The 19,856-nt window shown below is 45.2% G+C and overlaps 1 protein-coding gene across 3 annotated transcripts in view; it reads right to left on the reverse strand.

The window, feature by feature from the left end:
- The window catches only part of TMEM150B (transmembrane protein 150B), a 127,610-nt gene that overhangs the window by 58,424 nt on the left and 49,330 nt on the right, over positions 1–19,856 (reverse strand). For all 3 annotated transcript variants that reach the window (XM_069200765.1, XM_069200767.1, XM_069200766.1), the window contains exon 2: positions 16,626–16,715. The gene's annotated coding sequence lies outside the window, so the exon portion shown is untranslated. The remainder of the gene's footprint in view (positions 1–16,625; positions 16,716–19,856) is intronic.

Genomic DNA, 19,856 nt, shown 5'->3' on the forward strand with positions numbered 1-19,856 from the left:
TAACCAAGATATCAGCACGGTTTCAACGCAGCTTGCTGCTTATCTAACCAAGATTTCAGTGCAACTTTGCTGCACCCCACCTTTCCCTTTTACTCTAGAAATTCAGCACAGCCCCATTGTGGCCCGCTGCCTCCCCAAACAAGGTTTCAGTGTGGCCTCATTGCGGCCTGCCGCTTGCCCCACTCGGACACCCGAGTGGCCTCACGGCAACCCAACGCTCATTGCACTAGGACTTCGGAGCAGCTTCAGTGCGGGCCGCCACCCATGTTGCCAAGTGATGGAGACCCACACTACGTGGTGGCCTTCCTCAACCGTTTAGTCACGCTAGAGCGCAACCCTACTTCTTGCCTTCATGCTGACTCAACTCAGATCACTTAGTCTCCACCAGAGGCAGTATCTTCCCAGGCTCATAGGCCTGAACAGCCTTCGAGCTTCCACTGCACTCTCTGCATACCGAGGACATAACACCTACTACTTGTCATCCAGGCTGCTCCTGGGTGTCCCCAATAAACCCACTCTGTGCTCCTCGCAGAGAGATACTCATATTCTGTTACAATACCATAAAGACTCTAGAATAAGCCTCATACACAGTGTACTTAAGATGATATCTTTAAAGTGAATATTCATTTGATTCTTGTTGCCATTTCTGGTCTGGAACTACCCAGATAACTTCTATTTTTAATACAACTGTGTGGAGTCCTTTTGTGATGTGTCGCTGTGATTACACATGTGTTGCACAAATACTTTACACATCATCTTCCGAGGTAAACCAGAGGGTGAGCACAGATTAATTTAGGTTGTGTAATTGTCTTGCCCTGACTAGGATTGTGGTCCTACTTGAACAGGGTGTATACCTCTGCCAACTAGAGACCCAATATCTAACAGACAGTACTGTGCTATGTGTAATTCTGTGCCAGGCTGAATCTGGAGTGGTGGCTGGTGGATTCCCAGCCAGAGGTCTCTCTGGCACCTCTGCTTTCTCCAGTGGTCATCAAGGATGCCAGTGCCTGGTGGCTATGGCATGGCCAAACTGGACACCGAGATGGTCCATAGCAAATGGTTCCTGGCAGAGGTTGCTCATTACTTAAACCAGCACTGTCTGCTGTGTTCCTAGCCTAGATGCCCTTCACCCCCTCCTTCTGGGGCATGCGTCTCTGGTCAGTACGGACAACAGAAGAGATTGTGAAGACTTACATCAATGGGTGGAGGGGTGGGAAGAAGTGACGTGAATGAGGTCTCACAGTCTCGAGATTGCAGCCCATTATTTGGAGTTGTGTTCAAATCCCAACATGGTGTACTTGACAGCAATGTATCTGATTGATTACAAAAATGTGACAGTGGACCATTTGAGCTGGCTGTTACCCTCTTTCCTCGATTTTCATCTGAATTCAAGCACTTTGCGTCTCTTGTTTTCCCACCTAGATCTTCTGTGGTTAGAACTCTTCGGTTCCAGGGTGGATACCTGTAGTCCATGCTTCTGCTCCAGGGGTTGAATGTGGAGGCTTGGGAAGGTTATGCTCTATTAAGCCAGTGGCCATTTAGTCTCCTGTATGCACTCCATTCCTCCGCTCTCAAAAGTGATAAAAAAGATTAGGAGAAAGAAGGTTTGGGTTCTCCCGATTGCTCCATCTTGGCATCAGTTGCTCTGGTTGCTCTGGTTTCCACTGCTGGGTTGTTTGTATCAAGTTCCTCCAGTGCAGCTTCCGGAGTTTCCAAATCAAATCTTTTTGACTGACCTTCCCCGTCCATCTCTAATTCACCTTCCCCTGATGAAATGGAAGTTAAGTGGGTATCTCATCAGCATCCAGGTTGTTCAGACAGATTTGCATTCAGGAGAGTCACACCAGGCTTCCTAGGCTTATCCTTGGCTGTATTTTTCCAACAGGTTTCTTTCAAAGGATCTTCAAGTGGCCTCCTGAGACACATTCTCAGTGCTCAGTCTCCTATGGGAGGAGTGTCTTGAACATTTATCTGTTGCAAAGGGCTGCTTGCTGTGTACCAATGTGTTCTTTGGTCTCTGTGAAGAAACTCGATTATTGGCTACTCCTTAGCTTTGTCTTTAGGCCTTTGGTTGCACATTACCCAGTTGTCATCTTGGGGTTTGCCATTAGCCCTCAAGGATTTTCAGAGCCTTTATATTCAGTTGCTCTATCTCTTTCTGACTTCAGTTATGTTCTTTTTTGGCCATCACATGGGCATGGCACTGGGAGGAGTCGAGAGGCCTTGGTGGTTAATACCCATTACTCCAAGATCCTGCCTGATAAGATTCTTTAGTGTCTTTGGCCAGGCTTTCAGCCTTAGATTAGCTCCTGGTTCCCCTTAGCTCTGGAAACCCCTCTTCTCCTGAGGAAGTTATTTTTATATTCACTGAATATCCAAAGTGCAGTGTTAATTTGTCTAAACTGTACATATTTTTTTGCTACTGGCAGTCCATGTTGGTTATGTTTGTTTTGGGGAAATGCTTGTAAACCTGCAAGTACCACGAATAGTTGATGTGTCAAATCTGCCATTATCATTTCTTATGAATTGTTTGATCAGGTGGTTCCTTTTGTCATCCTTAGTCGCTGCGAGGAGGGTCCGAACGGTGGTCCTTTTTTTTAGGATTATCAGGTGGCCATACAGGCTTCCCTGAACACTTAATAAATGTGTGTTTTGCAGTACTCTGGCTAGGTCTGGTTTGTTTGCGCCGGGTTGTCAGCAGACTGCTTGTGCCTGGCAGATCTTTAAGTATTTCTGACTTTGATGAGGAACACTGGATGTGGAGGTAATGCTTAGATTACTCATCATCATTCTTTTAGACTCCTAGAGTCTGATTATGAGCCTGGCGGTCAACAGACCATCAGACTCGCTGTGGCGGTCCTGACCGCCGTCAGTTTGGCGGTCCGACCTCCAAATTAAGGGGCATATTTATACTCCGTTTGCACCGGAATTGCGTCGTTTTTTTTTACGCAATTTTGACGCAAAACTAACTCCATATTTATACTTTGGCGTTAGACGCGTCTAGCGCCAAAGTCCATGGAGTTAGCGTCATTTTTTAGCGTGGACACCTACTTTGCGTTAATTATATGCAAGGTAGGCGTTCCCGTCTAAAAAATCGACTCCGAGGCATGTGCGTCGGATTTATACTCCCGGGCAAAAATCACGCCCGGAAGTGGGCGGGTCAAAAAAAATGACGTACGGCCGCTTTTGCGCCGTTTTTTAGCGCCTGCAAAAGGCAGGCGTTAAGGGACCTGTGGGCTCTGAAGAAGCCCAGAGGTGCCCTCCCATGCCCCCAGGGACACCCCCTGTCACCCTTGCCCACCCCAGGAGGACACCCAAGGCTGGAGGGACCCATCCCTGGGACATTTAGGTAAGTTCAGGTAAGTGTTTTATTTTTTATTTTTTTGTGGCATGATTTGTGCCCCCCTACATGCCACTATGCCCAATGGCCATGCCCAGGGGACAGAAGTCCCCTGGGCATGGCCATTGGGCAAGGGGGCATGACTCCTGTCTTTGCTAAGACAGGAGTCATTTCTATGGGGTTGGGAGTGAAAAAAAATGGCGCAAATCGGGTTGAGGCGAAAAAATTGCCTCAACCTGACTTGCCCCATTTCTTGACGCCCAAGCCCCATATCCCCCTACGCCGGCGCTGCCTGGTGTACGTCGTTTTTTTTAACGCACACCAGACGGCGCCGGCGGCTAACACCGGCTAACGTGAATCAATAAATACGGCGCCCGCATGGCGCTTCAGAATGGCGTCAGCCGGCACTAATTTTTTTGACACAAAACTGCGTTGGCGCAGTTTTGCGTCAAAAAGTATAAATATGGGCCTTAGTGTTTGACGGTCAGACCGCCAAACTACCGCTGTCTCCACCAGGAACAATGTTCCTGACGGGCTGACGGTGGTCCAGGTTGGAATCAGCCAGGGTGGCGCTGAACTCAGCTCTGCCCTGTCGATTACAACCTGGTTCTCCGCCAGCCTTTTCATGGCGGTCTCACCACCATGAAAAGGCTGGTGGAGAACAGGTGCAGGGAGTCACAGGGGGGCCTCTGCCCTTCCCATGCTAAATATTTTGACTACTGACATTTTACAGCATTTTCAATGAAATGCAAGCAAATTCATAACTTGTTCAACTTTTTGAAGATTTTGTTCTCAGCTTGGGAAGGTAGTTTAAGGGCCTGATTTAGAGTTTAGCATAGATGGAGCTCTTTTGCAAAGGCAATTTAGTATCATCTCTGACAAACTGAATGTCAATCCCCCTCCTCATTTAAAGTTGAGCGGACCCTGAGAATGTTGATGGTGAAGTCTACTGCATTTCCCACCACCGACATACCACTCTGACAGACATACAGAGTAACTGCCATCAGTGGTTTTGCCATTTGTCCCACTAAAATATTTAGCGGCATATTTACAATAAAGTGGCGCATCATAGATGATGTGCCACTTTTCTTGCGCCCCCCCTACCAGCACCTAATGACACCATGTTCACGCCGTATTCATAATACAGCACACCATGGCGGTCACTGGCACAATACCGTCAACATTTTTGATGCTATGGTGGCGCTTTGCTACACTAGCGTCGAAAATTGTGATGCTAGTGTAGCAAAGTGCAAGGAGGGCTTTGAGCAGGCGTTAAAAATGACGCCAAAAATGGGGCACTGAAATCTGCTAAATTTCACTGCGTCATTTTTGTGGGCCTCTTAGCAGAGAAACGCCCCCCTTGCATACATTATGCCTGGCGCAGGCATAATGTGGCGCAAGGGGTTACAAAGAGGCGCAATGCATGCATTGCACCACTTTGTAAATATGGCACGGGGAAAGGCCCTGTTAGCGTCAAGAATATGATGCAGTGCGAAGGCGGCGCAAGGGGCTCTTAAATATGTCCCTTAGAGTGAGCAAACAAATGGCAACTTTCCACTTTCTGTCATCTAAGGGGAAGTGAAAACTGCAAAATGATCCTACGCTATGAAAACTCTTTGGGATTTCGTTTTTGAAAATAAAAAAAAGTTTGCAGTACGGCAGCTTCATTAAAGTTTCAGGACAGCATCGACACTGTCTAGAGTTAAAAAATAATCTGTTCATTTACTTAATTTCTTCTTTTTTTTTAGCCAGTCCAGGATGTCTGGCCAGTCCGGCCCCTGCCCGAGAGAAGAATAGACTTAAATAACATTTCTATTTTATTGTGGTGTGATTCTGCAGCGTGCTAATCTTTCAAAGTGCTTAGACACAACCTTGCTGCACTGGTCTTTGTCTATATTCAAAAGCTGGGCTCTTAGTGGCAGATTTACAAACTCTTCACGCAATGCAGCAAGATAACTTGTTGCACTGTGTGAAAGAGAGAGGGGAGGAATGTGCCACATTTACTAATATATTGCACACTCCTGCTCTCTCACTGCCCTGTCACACTGAGATCTGCCTAGCACCAATACAGGCATCCTGTGCCATGCAGGCAGAATTGTTTTTTTTTGCAGGAAGGGACACTTTCCCACACACAAAACAATACTTAGAGGTTTTTTCTTTCTATGTGTTCTGCAGACTGCAGCACCCTTAGAAAGAGGAACAAATGAGAATAAATAAAGATATTTCTCCTCTATTGGGTAGGCTACAACTGTGACGCATTCCCAGGTTTTCTACTCTTAGGAAATCCGGGAATGCGCCAAAAAGCATGGGTAGATGCGTGAGAAAACCCACTCTCCACCCATGTTTCCCTGCACAGAGTAACTCAAAAGGCTTTGCCTTTGTTACTCTGGATTTACCAAGCCAAGCAAAGCCATGCAAGGGGCATTGCGTAGCTAGGTAAATCTGAGTTAAGCCCTTCCATTGCTTTGAGTCGCCTTGCGAGACACAATAGCAGTGCAAGTGCTCAATAAATCTGGCCCTCACTGTGCAGTAAAGATTGGCATGGTGGGGTTCCTCTGTGTCTGCATTGTCCTTTTGCGGGTTGCGCCCAGGTGGTGCGATTACAACTTTCTGCTTCCTGACTATGAATACCTGTCACTCACAGCACAAGCAGTGAAGTACACAAAAGACCTCACCAGCACCACATACCCGAATGACTCTGACAGACTAGAGTGTAACAACAGAGATAGTGGGTAGAGTTCTTGGCCAGACCACTAGTCTCTCTGCTTATGTGACAAGTAGGCCTTGTGTCAGTCAGCCTGCATAGAGCCCTTCCCTGCAATTGCTGAAAAAAGGTTCCAATCAAGTAATGTATTGAAATTAGATCAAGGATGGTCCACATGCTCTGATCTTCTACCTGCAACATGAACTTGGTCAGTGCTATTTTACATAACAGATATGACTGACCACTGTTGTAACCCCAATACCTAACATATAAACCAATACCGCTGTTTACTTTGTTCTCAATGTTATATTAGCATTTCTTTCTACTTGTATATTTGCATGTGAAAATATTGTTGGGTTGCAGCTCCTTATGAGTCTTCGAATCAGCCTTTGTTTTGTAGGGTACGTTCATTTTAATTTTTTAATTTGTTTTGGCTTTTAAATATTAACTTGCATTCGTAAAGTCTGTTCCATTGTGTTAAAATAGTCTACTATCTATTTTGAAATGTCATGCTTAGATTCTCAGTTAGTTCTCAACAATATGAATTTTTAAACCATAGCTATGCTGTTCTGCACACTCGTAAAGTGTCAAAGCATGCAACTTATGAATTGCAGGTGTGTTTGGCAAGCAAAGTTCTGTGTTTACTTCTTGGTAATTTGTTTTTATGTTTAATGTGTGGTTCCTGTTTGTCGTAATGTTATATTTTGTAAAATATATGTTGTGAAACATGTGACATGCTAATGTTAATTGTATTTCTAATGAGCTCGTACACCCTAAGGTTTCATGGGGCCAGTTATGCGGTGTCAGAGATTCCCGGGGCCCTAGTGAATACCCATCTTGTCCTATCCAGGGTAAGGCATTTCCTGGGTTTCTTCAGATGAAGGCTTGTTTAAACAGCCAGATTTTCAGTGCTGCTCTAAAAGATGCCAGATCAAGTTTGGAGTGAAGGTCATGCAGAAGAAAGTTCCATTCAATCAAGGCTAGGCTAAAAAAACACCTGTGCTTTCCATATCTCACTTTTTTAAGTCTGTGTGTTTTCTACAAGTTTTCAATGGAGGAGCGCAGAGTCCTTGAGGGAGTATAATTTAAGATTCTTTTAGGTAGGAATTGGGGAGCTAAACCATGCATCTCTTGAAAAACAAGAGAACCATTTTGAACTGGATAGTGTATTTTGTTGGTAGCTTGTGGAGGTTTCTTTGAAGGGGGATAGTGTGGGTTTTCCTGGATCGTTTAAATATTATCCTGGATGCAGCATTCTTCATCGGCTGTAGTTTTGCTAGATCGCCCTTAGAAAGGTTGCGATAAATAGATGTGGAATAATCCAACCGAGTACCAACTAGATCAAACATGATCATCTTCAGTGCCTCGACTGCCTTACATGATAAAGATTGGCGCTTCATCCTGGAAGACCCACGTAAGATTCTTGTGGTTTAAATTTACACAATTCACAATCCTACACAGAGCATGCTTCACACCACTGAAACTACACAGAATTTTTCCTGATGCCCCTCCACCATACCCTAGGCGTCATACGGACACCGCAGACCTTTTACATATGTTGTGGTTTTGCTTAGTATTAGCATTTTACTGGGAAGGTGTCTGCAATGCGCTCTCCAAGCAAATAGTAGTTGCTACTTGGACAATATTGAACCCTGCCTCCTGGGTCCTTACCCTGAGTCTTAAAGTCACAGCTAGGTTTGCTGACTTGTCACTCCTGCTGACCAAATGATAGATTACCAAACGCTGAAAGTCCTGCAGTGTGCCGTTGTTCTCCAGATGAAGAGACGGGGTTAAATGATGGATCTCCATGGAAAGCTATGGATTATGAAGGGAAGAATACTGCGCTCTCCGTAAGCGACCTACGGCCATGATCTGAGATGCTTTTCTGGGAGGCTTTAAGTCCCTCACTGATACTGAGTAACACCCGCAGCTCCTAAACGGCATCATACCACCGTCTCCAATCCCTCCTCCCCTCCTGACTGTAGACACTTGCTTCCTGCAGCTGCTTCTTCATCCCTGCACATACAACCACTTGAATTTATACTACTCTATGTAGATAATCCCAGACAAAAGGTCCCAGACAATAGGTACCACTTCTTATGCGATACAGATTCAGACCTTGGGTAACCTTATCAATGGCCGAGAGATCGTGCATGATTTAAAGCATTTCCCATTGCAGGTTTTAGGCTTTAGAGTTTTTATGTGAGTAATAGGTACTCTTAGTTTGTGACAGATGTTTACGGTACACATTCATGCCTTGTTTGACCTTAAGTTTACTCGGCTAATCATAAAATCTACGCCACTGGCGCTTGAGCCTTCCTAGTTGTAGATTAGCATCCATTAGTTCACATACGAACTAAGGAGAAGACATTTTTCGGCTTGTTACTGTGGCATGGATGTTTGCTGCACCCTCAATCCATTATGATAGGGTATGTTCTATGTGACTAGTGGTTCCTAATCAGGTAGATTCACACAGAATTTGAATAAAATTTCTGTTGTTGGTTTTATTCCATCTTCTAGAGGTTTTGATTTCAGAACATTTTGTATAAACTCGATCAACATAACCAAATCAAAGCTAACTAGATAATTGTTTGACCAGACACATGGTAGCATTTTAATGTTAGTGACATCACAGTTAAGGGTCCGGACTAGATCCAGCATGTGCCTGTAGGAGGCTGGCCTGGCTTATAGTGGGTACCTGATGGTACTTACACCTTGTGCCACGTCCAGGTATCCCTTATTAGTAGATTAGTAGTGTTCTAGCAGCTTGGGCTGATAGAGGTAGCTATAGCAGAGCAGATTAGGCTGAACTAGGAGACATGCAAAGCTCCTACTATACCACTTATATCACTTAGCACTATATCATAAGAAACACAATACTCAGAGTTACTATAAATAAAGGTACTTTATTTTAGTGACAATATGCCAAAAGTATCTCAGAGGATATACTCCCTTAGGAGGTAAGTAAAATACAGAAAATATACACACAAACCAAAATCAGGTAAGTAAACAGAAAAGTAGTGCAAACACTGTAGAATATAATAGGATGCAATAGGCCTAGGGGCAACACAAACCATATACTCCAAAAGTGGAATGCGAACCACGAATGGACCCCAGGCCTTGTGTAGTGTGTAGAGGGTCGCTGGAAGTGTAAGAAAACACTAAGGGTGTCCAAGATACCCCACCCCAAGACCCTGAAAAGTAGGTGAAAAGTTACCCTACTATCACAGAAAGACAGTAAAGTCGATATAGGAGATTCTGCAAAGGCAACAACCGACTGCAAAGCACTGAAGACAGATTCCTGGACCTGAGGACCCATAAAGGAAGGCGACCAAGTCCAAAAGTCACACAAGTGTCCAGGGGGGGCAGGAGCCCACTAAACCCCAGATGAAGGTGCAAAAGGGCTGCCTCTGGGTGGAAGAAGCTGAAGATTCTGCAACAATGGAAGGTGCCAGGAACTTCTCCTTTGGTCAGAAGATGCCCCTCGACGTGCTGGAGGATGCAGAGTTGTTTCCACGCAGAGAGACCACAAACAAGCCTTGCTAGCTGCAAGAGTCGTGGTTGAAGATAAAGGGTGCTGCCCGGGCCCAGGAAGGACCAGGAAGTCTCCACTTGGATTAGGAGACCAAGTGGGGGCTCAACAACACAGAGAGCCCACGCAGAAGCAGGCAGCACCTGCAGAAGCACTTGAACAGGCATTCAAGAAATCTGAGCACGGCGGTCATCTTAGCAACACAAAAGAGGGTCCCACGAAGCCAGAGGTCAACTCAGCGAGTTGAGCAATGCAGGACAGAGTGCTGGGGGCCTGGGCTGTGCTGTGCACGAAGGAATCCTTGCAAAAGTGCACAGAAGCCCTAGCAGCTGAAGATCACACAGTACACAGGATTACTGTCTGGTGTGGGGAGGCAAGGACTTACCTCCACCAAATTTGGACAGAAGGACCACTGGACTGTCGGGGTCACTTGGATCCAGCTCCTGTATTCCAGGGACCATGCTCGTCAAGATGAGGGGGGACCCAGATGACCGGTGATGCAAAAGTTTGGTGCCTTCGTTAGCAGGGGAAAGATTCCGTCGACCCACAGGAGATTTCTTCTTGGCTTCCAGTGCAGGGTGAAGGCAGACAGCCCTCAGAGCATGCACCACCAGGAAACAGTCGAGAAAGCTGGCAGGATTAGTCGCTACAATGTTGCTGGTAGTCTTCTTGCTACTTTGTTGTGGTTTTGCAGGCGTCCTGGAGCAGTCAGCGGTCGATCCTTGGCAGAAGTCGAAGAGGAACTCTGGTGAGCTCTTGCATTCGTTATCTAAAGAGGAACCCACAGGAGAGACCCTAAATAGCCCTCAGAGGAGGATTGGCTACCTAACCAGGTAAGAGCCTATCAGGAGGGGTCTCTGACGTCACCTGCTGGCACTGGCCACTCAGAGGTCGCCATTGTGCCCTCACACCTCTGCACTGCATTCAAGATGGCAGGGGTCTGGGACACACTGGAGGAGCTCTGGGCACCACCCCTGGGATGGTGATGGACAGTGGAGTGGTCACTCCCCCTTCCTTTGTCCAGTTTCACGCCAGAGCAGGGGCTGGGGGATCCCTGAACCAGTGTAGACTGGCTTATGCAAGGAGGGCTCCATCTGTGCCCTTCAAAGCATTTCCAGAGGCTGGGGGAGGCTACTCCTCCCCAGCCCTTAACACCTATTTCCAAAGGAAGAGGGTGTAACACCCTCTCTCAGAGGAAATCCTTTGTTCTGCCTTCCTGGGACTGGGCTGCCCATACCCCAGGAGGGCAGAAACCTGTCTGAGGGTTGACAGCAGCGGTAGCTGCAGAGAAAATCCCAGAGAGCTAGAGTACCCGGGGTCCTATATGTAGTGCACGTGTGTAATGGTGTCCCAGCACTCACAAAGTTCAGGGAAATTGCCCTGAACAATGTGGGGGCACCTTGGCTAGTGCCAGGGTGCCCTCACACTTAGTAACTTTGCACCTAACCTTCACTAAGTGAGGGTTAGACATATAGGTGACTTATAAGTTACTTGAGTGCAGTGTAAAATGGCTGTGAAATAATGTGGACGTTATTTCACTCAGGCTACAATGGCAGTCCTGTGTAAGAATTGTCTGAGCTCCCTATGTGTGGCAAAAGAAATGCTGTAGCCCATACGGATCTCCTGGGACCCCAATACCCTGGGTACCTAGATACCATATACTAGGGAATTATAAGGGTGTTCCAGTATGCCAATCAGAATTGGTAAAAATTGTCACTAACCTGCAGTGACAATTTTAAAAGCAGAGAGAGCATAAACACTGAGGTTCTGGTTAGCAGAGCTTCAGTGATACAGTTAGGCACCACACCGGGAGCACAAACAGGCCACAATTAGGAGCACTGGGGTCCTGGCTAGCAGGATCCCAGTGATTCAGGCAAAAACAAACTGACACAAACGTAAAAATGGGGGTAACATGCCAGGCAAGATGGTACTTTCCTACAGTGCCCTTTTCGGTGAGTAGGTTCACTTATGTGATGCTGTAGTTCCAATAAATTCATTAATTCCATAAACTCAATATCTATAGTGTCATTGGCCCAGAAGTTAAAGTCGCCCAGTGCACTCAATTTTTATTGTCTGATATTCAATGGACACAGAGTCTCATTGAACTGCTTACAGAAATTACACATATGATGGGGAGGTTGATTAATTAATACAAAAGGTGCTTTTGGTTTTCCATTAATTTCACATTTAGTAGTAACATGTCAGTATTTTAAATGGCATCTTTCGATAGTTGTGTCACATACAAAGACCATTTAATGATGGCTGTGGTGCCTTCCTCCATTTTATTAGTAGACTATTTTCATAGAGGATGTAATATTGTCTGATATTGCAGCAATGATGAAGTGTGCATAGACATCAGAAAGCCATCATCTGTATGAGATGTATACTTCATTTTTTAGGGTCGAGAGCAGAAGCGCTCTGGCCCCTGTTGTAATCTCTCTGTGGGCTTTTAACCACGCCAATGTCACCGCCATCACTTTTATTGGTTTGTGGGCTTGCCTCTTAAAAATCGCTTGATTTCATTTGTGAAACGTCATGCCTTTTCCGCTGTTTAGCCCTCCTCGACAGCACCAGTAAACTACTGAAAACATACGAGGCTCCATGTTTCCCACATGGCTTCTGGACTACTTTTTCTTTTTAATTCCTACGCAGCTCGATCTCGCTGGGCAGTAGTCGAGCGCTTTGCATGACACTGACCCTGTTACATGGATAATTGTATTACTGCCCATACGTTTCACTGCGAGAAAATTTCTGTTTTCTTTTGTGTGCTCCTTCACGCTCATGCTCGTGGCTCGGCACTTTGAATCGACTAGCTTATGTAAAATGTTATTACTTTTCATTTTCAATTTATGTGGCAAGAAAAGTCCGGTTACGACTTTACAATGCCAATAGCCCTAAGTCGAACAAATGCAAGACCCATTGCACTGCAAATGCTTGTGTTCTTTTGTTGCTTCCTTTAGCATGAGGTCTACGTGAAAACATCACCCTCAAGCTAAATGACACTTTCAGCACGTGCCTCACCTTTTACTGGCGCATGCCCTTTAAGTGGCCTCATGTCATAGACACTTAATGAAATGTCTGACATTTTAGTCTCCAGTAGGTTGCATGCTGAGATGTTTGAGTCTAGGTCCGCAAGTCCCAAAATGAGGTTTGCGATTGTCTTAAAACGTGGACAGACAAGGAATGACAGATGATGCCAGGCTACATTTTTCGGATGATCTCGATCTGTACAGTCCTACTCCTTCCTCCGCCTCTATGTGCACCCCTAGTCTCCGCCTTTACACTTGCGGGTATCTGTAGCCATGGCCCCACAGCAGTCCCAGAGCACTACTGTTTTGAGTGGGTGGTCAGTAACGTGTCTCCCAGTTGTATAGAAGGGATGTGTTGGTAGACACTGACTCATTTTCCTGGAGTTTCATTAATAGAACCTGAGAGGATCTTTGCCCTGCAGTCTCCTCCCAGCTCTTTCTCTCTCTTCCAAACAGGGTTATTATCACTAGTTTCTCTCTTTCCTTCCTCACTGTGAGTTGGCCAGCAACAGGGCAGGGAGGAATGCTCTCGGAGTTGACACTTTGGCAGGCTGCAACAGGACTTGCCGGGACCGTGTGACGTAAAGTGGATTAATTCACGCTCCTGTGCCCCAGTTGCTCTTTTCCTACCAAAATGTTGGCGATAGGAAGCAATTAAGTGGGTAGCATCTAATGGTTAGCTTTTTAATTCTTTCCTTTACGGTCCAATCAGTTGAAAAACCTCTGCACTGACTGATTTGTATTAAAAAGTTAAACATTTTTTGGTGAAACTGCACAAAAGGTGGGTTTTTGTCAGAGTGTTCATTATTCCAACAATTCCTCCATTGCAAAATCTCCCTCCTCTAATACCTTGCACTTAACAATGGTGAAACTCCATCACACCTGCTGAACTTAGTATTTTTAGGCATTGTAATAGGATGGATTGTCCAGTTCGGGACAGCGGTTATAGTTAGGATGGTAGCTAGAGTGTGAGTTGTCAAAGGAGACAAAAAATAATACTATAGGCCTGCCTTAACAATCTATTTTTGTCGTGAAGAAAAATAATTGTTGAAATTAAGTAGGTGAACATTTCCAGTAGTCTAGCTTTAACAGTGTTATTTTTTCTTAGTAAATTTGTAAATGCACGTGATCTTGTCTGTGTAAGATTGCTAAATCCAAATTGCTGCTGGAGTAACGAGAGGCAGCCTATTACTGTGCCGAACCATAGCTAATGGGCAACATTTTCTTTTTTTTGCTGCAGATAGAGGTAAATGGAAGTGATTTGGATATATGCAGGGCCACTGGAATTATATGGAAGGAAAAGACAAAATTATGAGGCAGGGTTGACCAATTTATGTGGCAAGAAAAGTCCAGCTAGGAATTTACAATGCCAATAGCTCTAACTCGAGCAAATGTGAGACCCACTGCATTGCAAATGTTTATTTCATTTCTTAGTTTCTTGTTCCTTGACAGGGACTGGTTATTTCACTAGGTCGCAGTTTGTAACTTAACATTGTGAAAAACCTAACGTCAGGAAACACTGCCAGCCACAACAAATACTGCTATAGTCAAGCACTGTGCACACCTGCCAACATTTTAGAAGTGTAAAGTGGGAGATTTTAAAAACATAATTGGGAGAATGTATTCCTCTCATTGAAGCAGAGGCAATTTCAGACAGAAGACAGTCAAGATAAATCTTTTGTCTGAAAAAATCGGGAGACTCCCCCCTGAATCTGGACTATCAGCACGTATGATTGTGCACTTCACCACCAACAGATTCAAGCACTCCAGGCAAAAACCACTCCATGTTATGCTGAGACCCCTTTAAGCCAGAGTATCAAAAAGGAACAGGGTGGAACACTTTTATTGCAAAAGTTCAAAACAGCAGACATGTTAAATGAAAACTAACTGAAAAATATTTCTTTTCATGTAGATTTATGCTAATATAAGCTCTGCAATATCAAATTATATGGTTAACAGACTCATTATATTATTGGCCAACTCAATATTCTTATCAACCTCAGGAGGGATTAGGCTTCTGTTAACATGGCGTTCTTTGCCAGCCATGGCATCTTTTCTGCTGGGATCGTCTGGGCATAGCTTAGTCACTGCAAGTCGGGTGAAAGGTTTGAATCTCAAATTTACAAGTAGTAAAGCAGTGGACAGGGTGGAGGGGTGAGATAACCAAGGTTCTGGATGGACTGCTTCCATGAGGAACAGGGTCTGTACTAATATCCATTAGGTAGGCCTCTGTCTAGAGTGGCACAGTGGGTGAAAAACGATGGGTTGGAATGCTAATCGGAGTGATTGTCAGTGGTTAGACTGTTTGTAAGCATTCACCCCCATCACCTATTGGGTGTCTGATTGCCATTAGTATGCCTAGAAACCTGAGACTAGCACAGCTTTCCAAGACTTATACTGCCAGTATTTGTGAATTCCAAAAAGTAGTATATTTGCACCCATTCAAGGAGTACTTCTATGAGCGCAGGTGCACTACTTTTTTAGTAAACCAAAGACTTTATATTTAAGAACCCAATCCAAAAAATGAACAAGCTAAAACCTCTTAGTGAAATGAGAACAACAACAAAAAATGACCTAGACTTTACAGACCCGACTCATGGCCCCCAGACCCAACTTCCAAACAAAGAATACAATTGAGGGGTGTAACACCCCAACCCCCCCACTGAAGCTATGACCCTCCCTGTCCCTCCTAGGCCTGGTAGATCTCCCAAGAAACTCATTCCTTTAGGCACATACAACACAATGGCCTGGATTCCCTTCCCTACAATGACTTATTTTAAATGTATTTTCGCTGCACGCACCCTTATTTATCTCTGCTCCAAGATGATTTGCTGGTAGAGTTGTGAAATCAGTGCATGTGGGCATGGCTCAATGTTGCTAGTCCTCGCCATTTTAGCAAGCGACTGATATCCTATGTACTAAGCCTGAGTCGCAAATAGAAAAGGGTACTCAGACAAATTAATAGAGAGAGGCGAGCCAAAGCCAGGCTTAGGTGTGGCTTGGCTCTGAGTCCCTGTAAGAGCCTAGCCATAAAAATGTTTGGCATGTCTATACTGTGCAACAAACATAATGAAAAAAATGATAGAAACATTTCAAAATTCAAAAGGTGTATTTCTTTATCAGCCCTAAGTGTTTCATCTTAGTATAAGATTATATAACTGCATAGACAGACATTTATTAAAAGTGATAGTTTTTAGAAATATTCATGGCTAGCTCCCCAACAACAATGCCAGTAAGTAAACTAACAGCCATGTCAGTAGTCACATAAACCCTATAGGTAGCCTAGATTATTTTTACAAATGGAGAAACGTTACACTCTATTAAATCAAATATGAGGTGTTGTACAGCGCACACCCTGACCTCAAGAACATAAAAGTGCTCTCATATGTGATAAAGAAAATGTAGGCTCTGTGAAATACAATATTTGTCTAGGATAACACTTGAACAAGCAAGGACGCGGTATTTATTCCAGTTTATCTGGTTCCACATTTTGAACTTCAGCCACCAGATGGCTCTCTCTCTCTCCCTCGTTTCACATCAAGAGTCACTGTTTTGTCTTTCATTCTTTTCTCATAACAAGTGCCAGAGTACTGAATCAAACACATCAATGACTACATTATTCAAAAGGTACGTGAGTATGACTAGGTCAGTTTACATTAACTCCACATCTCTGTAGTTTGAGCATACGGATCTCTAGGTGCGTATATGTGGAGTTTACAACAGTCAATATATACATGCCAACATATGTTTACCTCCACAACATATTGTTTTGTGATTATGTTTGCTGCAATGTTATAGTAGCACAATATTTCTACAGCTGGTATTCTTACAGGTATTTCCTATACTCAGGAGGTCAGCACAGACATCTTCAATTAAGCCACGTAACTATCTACACTTTCACCAGTTCATTAGGTAAGTAAAAACATATTTTCAACATTATGTTTGCCCATGCACCCAAATGTATTTCCAACATGTTCATAGCTTTCTCATCCAAACCTCAGTCTTGTCTCACATGCTTACCTTCCTCAGAGGAACACCGACACTCTTTGTGAAGACCAAAATAGGATAATTAGGTCGCCTGTTTTCCCTCTTCAAATATTCTGTTGCTCCCTAGAACAGAGATAAAAGTCTTATTTCGAATGGTACAAGACCATAGGAGAAGCCTCCTCACAGACACTCAATGAAGCACACCACAAATGAAGCACAGTCCTATAAAATGTGCTCAGTGTGACTTGTCACTTGGTAGCAAGCATTCCTCGACCAGGCATAAAGTAACGCCTCTCACACCCTATATATATTCACTGATACGCTTGTGAGACAGCTAAATTGCTAAGTAGTACATAATGATGTGCAAAAGCCGTCTAGAAACTTCTGCCTGCACCCAGACGTACGTCAGATCCTGATGATGTCCTTCCTGTAGCGTGCACCTCATCTGCACAGACACATTCAGCCTCCAAAACGGCTGTGACGTGCACACATACAGTTCAGTGTCCATCAGTGTCCATCAGTAGATAGCGTGCAGACTCCCAGTGTTGAGAGTATCAGTTGTGCGCGTACCCGTCCCCAGCGACTGCACTCTGGCAGCCTTCCAGTAATACGTGCGTTGACACACACCACTATCACTTACACATCTTCATCCATCACACTGCGATGCGCTGCGTCCCATAACACGATAACTGCAACTCTATGGGTATGAGACGAAGAATGGAAACTCTTCCCACATAGGATCAAAACAAGGACAACAACACACCCTACATTGTGTAGCAAGCGCTTCAGAGCCCAACATAGAGGTAGTAAACACTATATGACTATTACTATATGATCCAATGCACCCAAGTGGGTCCATGAGCAAATTCTCTCCCTTGTGTCTGGGTCTCAAAAGCGGTCAAGTACCCCTGCTACGGACTGTAGCCTGATGGAGAGCCTTTCTCATCAAAACTGTGACCCGCTCTCATTATGACTCTCTGTCAGTGAGTCGAGGGAACATGTTAGATGTGTCCATTTAAATCTACTTCTTTTGGAACCGTCGGCATGCCTAACCATCTCAGATTAACAAATCTATTTTTTGTTTTCCACACATTCCACTTTGGATGTTACTTCTGCACTAGAGATCAGCAGTAGTAGGACTGTTGTAACAGCAGTGGCAGTAGTACCAAGAATCATAGTATTTGTTAATTGTATTAATAGTATTAGGAGTAGCAGCAGCACTAGATGTGATAGTACCAGTTGCAACCGTGCTTAATTTGTAAAAAAAAAAAAATGAGTGCCGGTGCCCAAAGCTCTGCTCCGAAGTTTATGGCTGGTGCTATTATACGTCAGCACATCAAATACCAATGTTGCATTGTCTTGAACCCATCTCATGCATCTTTAATCCACTTCTACACTCTCTACTTTCTCCAATTGCAATGGAGTACCCTCTCTGTCAAACTCTAAATCAGGCCCCTAGGCTTTCCTAATAGCATTCACGCAACCAGCTTCAATTTGTAGGAAGGAGACAATGAGATCTCACATCTTTAAAATTCTGGCAGATTACTGTTCCCTGTCGTAGTATGATGAAGTCAGTGACCTTATCAGATTCAGAGAAATTAATGTTAATTGCAGACTGGATTTCATTGACCCAGGCGTAAGTGCCCCCCACCCTCACTTGTAACCAGTGGAGACTTTTGCACCATAGGGCATAATGGCGCCCCTTTTTATCCCTTTTGGGTACTTTTGTTATTAAATGGTTTTACTATCACTGACCTGTGACAAAATCTCGATGCCTTTGATGATGGACCTGGCGGATTTTGGTCTTACAGTGCTTTTTTGGTTTCCCCAGCAATTGGGATATGGACCTGAGTTCGCCAAAGCCACACCGCCACAATGCCGCCTGCCCCGCTAGTGCGGTCACACGATGCGGCCGGTGGTGAGCTCCTAAGGCCGCATTATGAGGCAACATACCACCAGGCTTTTCACAGCGGTCGCCCCGCCACGAAAGCCCTGGTGGTAACGCATCCCGGCGACAGGAATCCCCATTCCTGCTGCTGGAACAAGCACTCTCACATGTCCACACACATGCGGACACCCCCACCACCCGTCCACACACTTCCAAACACCACAATCCATACTAACACCCCCACCTGACCACACGCATACACACAGACATCCCCACTCACTCGCAGATTTGCACACACTCATCCCCTCATACGCACGCATACATTCACACACTCCGCCCTCCGCATACATGCACACATCCCCCCTCATATGCATACATGCAGACACACACACCCAACAGCACGCATACATCCAGACACCCCCACTCTCTCGCTCACAAACACGCCCTCAGGCGCCTCCATTCGCACACATACATGCACCCAGAGAGATGCCCCACCCCTCTGCATACAAACACACACGCACTCGCACCCCGACATCCTCTCCCCTTCGCTTCCATTCAGACACACACACCCTCCAAGTACACATGCATACACACACGCACTCATGCACACCCATTCTGCTACACATACATGCACCCAACACCCCCCTTTCGGATGGTCCATTAATCTGTTTTGGATAGGTGGTCGTCCGGGAGGGATGGGTCCTGGCGTCTTCCATCGCCAGCACTGCATCGCCGTGCAGGGCCCACCGTGCTGTATTACGTATCAAAATACGGTGGGCGGAGTTCTTGCTGTGTGGCGGTGCAACAGCCTCTCACCCGCCGTTGGTCAGGCCAACGGTGTTGGAGTTCCGTCTGTGAATGAGTGGAAATCCATGGGTGACACATAATACGGCGGTCACTGTACTGCCAGCACTGGCGGTATGATTGCAGCATTAAGCACAGCGGTCTTGGTAAAAGACCACCATTGTCATAATGAGGGTCTCAGTGTCGAAGACAATGAGCTGCACATCTTCATTACCCTGAGTCGGAGAGGCGTTACATGGGTAGAGCGTGGGCATTCCTGTGCATCCACTCATATTTTGATGTAAACCCAGATTTACTAAAGTCTGTAAACCTGGATTTGCACCAAAATGGTGTGCCAGCCCAAGGAAGGGGTAACAAGGAGTGATATCTGTATTCCTCCTGATCACTGCCTTTTCCTGCATTCTGCAGCACACATAGAAAGAGGACTGAGTCTCTAAGAGTTGTTTTGTGGAGGAAGGTATTCTTCCTGCACAAAAACTATTCTTACCACAACAAAGGCAGATTAGTGTCATGCCACAGGGGTACCTGCATTGGCACTAGGCTACCACTAGTGCACAATGCAAGGAGGGAGC

Source organism: Pleurodeles waltl, chromosome 7 (assembly GCF_031143425.1).
Source record: "Pleurodeles waltl isolate 20211129_DDA chromosome 7, aPleWal1.hap1.20221129, whole genome shotgun sequence".
NCBI lineage: Eukaryota > Metazoa > Chordata > Amphibia > Caudata > Salamandridae > Pleurodeles > Pleurodeles waltl.